A 6,000-nucleotide genomic window follows, 5' to 3' on the forward strand; every position below is an offset into this window, starting at 1 on the left:
TGACTTTGTCGGCGGACGTGGAACGTCCTCGTTGCCGCAGGTGTCACGAGAACGCGATCTTTTTGCGTGAAGGAAACTGGAGAATAAACCCATATATGCTACCTGAAGGCATCAATGTTGCCGGATTCGAGACCCTCGTTTTGTAATAAACGAGAAGAAAGGGGGTTAACCGAGGGGCCCGATATTTATTAGTCATATCATGAGAAGCCAACAAGCATTGACAGCAAAGACCACATAGGTGAAATAATTGTGCCTAATAAATGGCATGAAGAAACGATAAATTATTAGAAATTAAAGCGGATGAAAAAACAACTTGCTGCATGAGGGAACCGAACCCGCAACCTTCGCATTTCGCGTGCGATGCTCTACCAATTGAGCTACCGCGGTGCTGTTTCCCCATCAACTTTCTTGGGTATTTATGTGTACTAGTAAAATCCTGGGAGTGTTAGCCAGCGCCACCACTCACTGACTTTGTCGGAGGACGTGGAACGTCCTCGTTGCCGCAGGTGTTACGAGAACTTGATCTTTTTGCGTGAAGGCAACTGGTCAATAAACCCACATATGCTACCTGAAGGCATCAATGTTGCCGGATTCGAGACCCTCGTTATGTAATAAAGAGAAGAAAGGGGGTTAACCGAAGGGCCCCATATTAATTAGTCATATCATGAGAAGCCAACAAGCACTGACAGCAAGGACAACATAGGGGAAATTAGTTGTGCTTAATAAATGGAATGAAGAAACGATAAATTGATAGAAGTTCAAGTGGCTGAAAAAACAACTTCCCGCAGTTGGGAACCGAACCCCCAACCTTCGCATTTCGCGTGCGATGCTCTACCAAATAGGCTACCGCGGCGCTGTTTCACCATCAACTTTCTTAGGCATTTCTGTGTACTAGTAAAACCCTCGGAGTGTTAGCCAACGCCACCACTCACAGACCTTGGCGGCGGACGTGGAACATCCTCGTTGCCGCAGGCGTCACGAGAATGTGATCTTTTTGGGCGAAGGCAACTGGTCAATAAACCCACATATGCTACCTCAAGGCATCAATGTTGCCGGATTCGAGACCCTCGTTATGTAATAAACGAGAAGAAACGGGGTTAACCGAGGGGCCCGGTATTTATTAGTCATATCATGAGAATCCAACAAGCACTGACATCAAGGACAACATAGGGGAAATAAGTTGTGCCTAATAAATAGAATGAAGAAACGATAAATTATTAGAAATAAAAGTGGATGAAAAAACAACTTCCCGCCATTGGGAACCGAACCCACAACCTTCGCATTTCGCGTGCGATGCTCTACCAATTGAGCTACCGCGGCGCTGTTTCCCCATCAACTTTCTTGGGTATTTATGTGTACTAGTAAAATCCTGGGAGTGTTAGCCAACGCCACCACTCACTGACTTTGTCGGCGGACGCGGAACGTCCTCGTTGCCGCAGGCGTCATGAGAACTGGATCTTTTTGGGTGAAGGAAACTGGTGAATAAACCCACATATGCTACCTGAAGGCATCAATGTTGCCGGATTCGAGACCCTCGTTATGTAATAAACGAGAAGAAAGGGGGTTAACCGAGGGGCCCGATATTTATTAGTCATATCATGAGAAGCCAACAAGCACTGACAGCCAGGACAACATAGGTGAAATTAATTGTGCTTAATAAATAGAATGAAGAAGCGATGAATTAATAGAAATTAAAGTGGATGAAAAAACAACTTCCCGCAGGTGGGAACCGAACCCACAACCTTCGCATTTCGCGTGCGATGCTCTACCAATTGAGCTACCGCGGTGCTGTTTCCCCATCTACTTTCTTGGGTACATATGTGTACTAGTAAAATCCTGGGAGTGTTAGCCAACGCCACCACTCACTGACCTTGGCGGCGGACGTGGAACGTCCTCGTTGCCACAGGCGTCATGAGAACTGGATCTTTTTGGGTGAAGGAAACTGGTGAATAAACCCATATATGCTACCTGAAGGCATCAATGTTGCCGGATTCGAGACCCTCGTTTTGTAATAAACGAGAAGAAAGGGGGTTAACCGAGGGGCCCGTTATTTATTAGTCATATCATGAGACTCCAACAAGCACTGACACCAAGGACAACATAGGGGAAATTAGCTGTGCCTAATAAATAGAATGAAGAAACGATAAATTCTTAGCAATTAAAGCGGATGAAAAAACAACTTGCCGCTGGTGGGAACCGAACCCACAACCTTCGCATTTCGCGTGCGATGCTCTACCAATTGAGCTACCGCGGCGCTGTTTCCCCATCAGCTTTCTTGAGTATTTATGTGTACATTATAAAACCCTGGGAGTGTTAGTCAGCGCCAATACTCACAGAGCTTGGCGGCGGACGTGGAACGTCCTCGTTGCCGCAGGTGTCACGAGAACGTGATCTTTTTGCGTGAAGGCAACTGGTCAATAAACCCACATATGCTACCTGAAGGCATCAATGTTGCCGGATTCGAGACCCTGGTTATGTATTAAACGAGAAGAAAGGGTGTTAGCCGAGGGGCCTGATATTTATTAGTCATATCATGAGAAGCCAACAAGCACTGACAGCAAGGACAACATAGGTGAAATTAATTGTGCTTAATAAATGGAAAGAAGAAACGATAAATTAATAGAAGTTAAAGTGGATGAAAAAACAACTTCCCGCCGTTGGGAACCGAACCCCCAACCTTCGCATTTCGCGTGCGATGCTCTACCAATTGAGCTACCGCGGCGCTGTTTCCCCATCAACTTTCTTGGGTATTTATGTGTACTAGAAAAATCCTCGGAGTGTTATCCAGCGCCACCACTCACTGACTTTGTCGGCGGACGTGGAACGTCCTCGTTGCCGCAGGTGTCACAAGAACGTGATCTTTTTGCGTGAAGGCAACTGGTCAATAAACCCACATATGCTACCTGAAGGCATCAATGTTGCCGGATTCGAGACCCTCGTTATGTAATAAACGAGAAGAAAGGAGGTTATCCGAGGGGCCCGATATTTATTAGTCATATCATGAGAAGCCAACAAGCACTGACAGCAAAGACCACATAGGTGAAATAATTGTGCCTAATAAATGGCATGAAGAAACGATAAATTATTAGAAATTAAAGCGGATGAAAAAACAACTTCCCGCAGGTGGGAACCGAACCCGCAACCTTCGCATTTCGCGTGCGATGCTCTACCAATTGAGCTACCGCGGCGCTGTTTACCCATCAACTTTCTTGGGTACTTATCTGTACTAGTAAAATCCTGGGAGTGTTAGCCAGCGCCACCACTCACTGACTTTGTCGGCGGACGTGGAACGTCCTCGTTGCCGCAGGCGTCACGAGAACGTGATCTTTTTGGGTGAAGGCAACTGGTCAATAAACCCACATATGCTACCTGAAGGCATCAATGTTGCCGGATTCGAGACCCTCGTTATGTAATAAACGAGAAGAAAGGGGGTTAACCGAGGGGCCCGATATCTATTAGTCGTATCATGAGAAGCCAACAAGCACTGACAGCAAGGACAACATAGGTGAAATTAATTGTGCTTAATAAATGGAATGAAGAAACGATAAATTAATAGAATTTAAAGCGGATGAAAAAACAACTTCCCGCAGGTGGGAACCGAACCCACAACCTTCGCATTTCGCGTGCGATGCTCTACCAATTGAGCTACCGCGGCGCTGTTTCCCCATCAACTTTCTTGAGTATTTATGTGTACATTATAAAATCCTGGGAGTGTTAGTCAGCGCTAACAGTCACAGACCTTGGCGGCGGACGTGGAACGTCCTCGTTGCCGCAGGTGTCACGAGAACGTGATCTTTTTGCGTGAAGGCAACTGGTCAATAAACCCACATATGCTACCTGAAGGCATCAATGTTGCCGGATTCGAGACCCTGGTTATGTAATAAACGAGAAGAGAGGGGGTTAGCCGAGGGCCCTGATATTTATTAGTCATATCATGAGAAGCCAACAAGCACTGACAGCAAGGACAACATAGGTGAAATTAATTGTGCTTAATAAATGGAAAGAAGAAACGAAAAAATAATAGAAGGTAAAGTGGATGAAAAAACAACTTCCCGCCGTTGGGAACCGAACCCCCAACCTTCGCATTTCGCGTGCGATGCTCTACCAATTGAGCTACCGCGGCGCTGTTTCCCCATCAACTTTCTTGGGTATTTATGTGTACTAGTAAAATCCTGGGAGTGTTAGCCAGCGCCACCACTCACTGACTTTGTCGGCGGACATGGAACGTCCTCGTTGCCGCAGGTGTCACGAGAACGTGATCTTTTTGCGTGAAGGAAACTGGTGAATAAACCCATATATGCTACCTGAAGGCATCAATGGTGCCGGATTCGAGACCCTCGTTATGTAATAAACGAGAAGAAAGGGGGTTAACCGAGGAGCCCGTCATTTATTAGTCATATCATGAGAAACCAACAAGCACTGACAGCAAAGACCACATAGGTGAAATAATTGTGCCTAATAAATGGCATGAAGAAACGATAAATTATTAGAAATTAAAGCGGATGAAAAACAACTTGCTGCAGGTGGGAACCGAACCCGCAACCTTCGCATTTCGCGTGAGATGCTCTACCAATTGAGCTACCGCGGCGCTGTTTCCCCATCAACTTTCTTGGGTATTTATGTGTACTAGTAAAATCCTGGGAGTGTTAGCCAGCGCCACTACTCACTGACTTTGTCGGCGGACGTGGAACGTCCTCATTGCCGCAGGTGTTACGAGAACGTGATCTTTTTGCGTGAGGGCAACTGGTCAATAAACCCACATATGCTACCTGAAGGCATCAATGTTGCCGGATTTGAGACCCTCGTTATGTAATAAAGAGAAGAAAGGGGGTTAACCGAAGGGCCCCATATTAATTAGTCATATCATGAGAAGCCAACAAGCACTGACAGCAAGGACAACATAGGGGAAATTAGTTGTGCTTAATAAATGGAAAGAAGAAACGAAAAAATAATAGAAGGTAAAGTGGATGAAAAAACAACTTCCCGCCGTTGGGAACCGAACCCCCAACCTTCGCATTTCGCGTGCGATGCTCTACCAATTGAGCTACCGCGGCGCTGTTTCCCCATCAACTTTCTTGGGTATTTATGTGTACTAGTAAAATCCTGGGAGTGTTAGCCAACGCCACCACTCACAGACCTTGGCGGCGGACGTGGAACATCCTAGTTGCCGCAGGTGTCACGAGAACGCGATCTTTTTGCGTGAAGGAAACTGGAGAATAAACCCATATATGCTACCTGAAGGCATCAATGTTGCCGGATTCGAGACCCTCGTTTTGTAATAAACGAGAAGAAAGGGGGTTAACCGAGGGGCCCGATATTTATTAGTCATATCATGAGAAGCCAACAAGCACTGACAGCAAGGACAGCATAGGTGAAATTAATTGTGCTTAATAAATGGAATGAAGAAACGATAAATTAATAGAAGGTAAAGTGGATGAAAAAACAACTTCCCGCCATTGGGAACCGAACCCCCAACCTTCGCATTTCGCGTGCGATGCTCTACCAATTGAGCTACCGCGGCGCTGTTTCCCCATCAACTTTCTTGGGTATTTATGTGCACTAGTAAAATTCTGGGAGTGTTAGCCATCGCCACCACTCACTGACTTTGTCGGCGGACGTGGAACGTCCTCGTTGCCGCAGGTGTCACGAGAACGCGATCTTTTTGCGTGAAGGAAACTGGAGAATAAACCCATATATGCTACCTGAAGGCATCAATGTTGCCGGATTCGAGACCCTCGTTTTGTAATAAACGAGAAGAAAGGGGGTTAACCGAGGGGCCCGATATTTATTAGTCATATCATGAGAAGCCAACAAGCATTGACAGCAAAGACCACATAGGTGAAATAATTGTGCCTAATAAATGGCATGAAGAAACGATAAATTATTAGAAATTAAAGCGGATGAAAAAACAACTTGCTGCATGAGGGAACCGAACCCGCAACCTTCGCATTTCGCGTGCGATGCTCTACCAATTGAGCTACCGCGGTGCTGTTTCCCCAT

The sequence above is a fragment of the Dermacentor variabilis genome, chromosome 9, assembly GCF_050947875.1.
Source record: "Dermacentor variabilis isolate Ectoservices chromosome 9, ASM5094787v1, whole genome shotgun sequence".
Classification (NCBI taxonomy): domain Eukaryota; kingdom Metazoa; phylum Arthropoda; class Arachnida; order Ixodida; family Ixodidae; genus Dermacentor; species Dermacentor variabilis.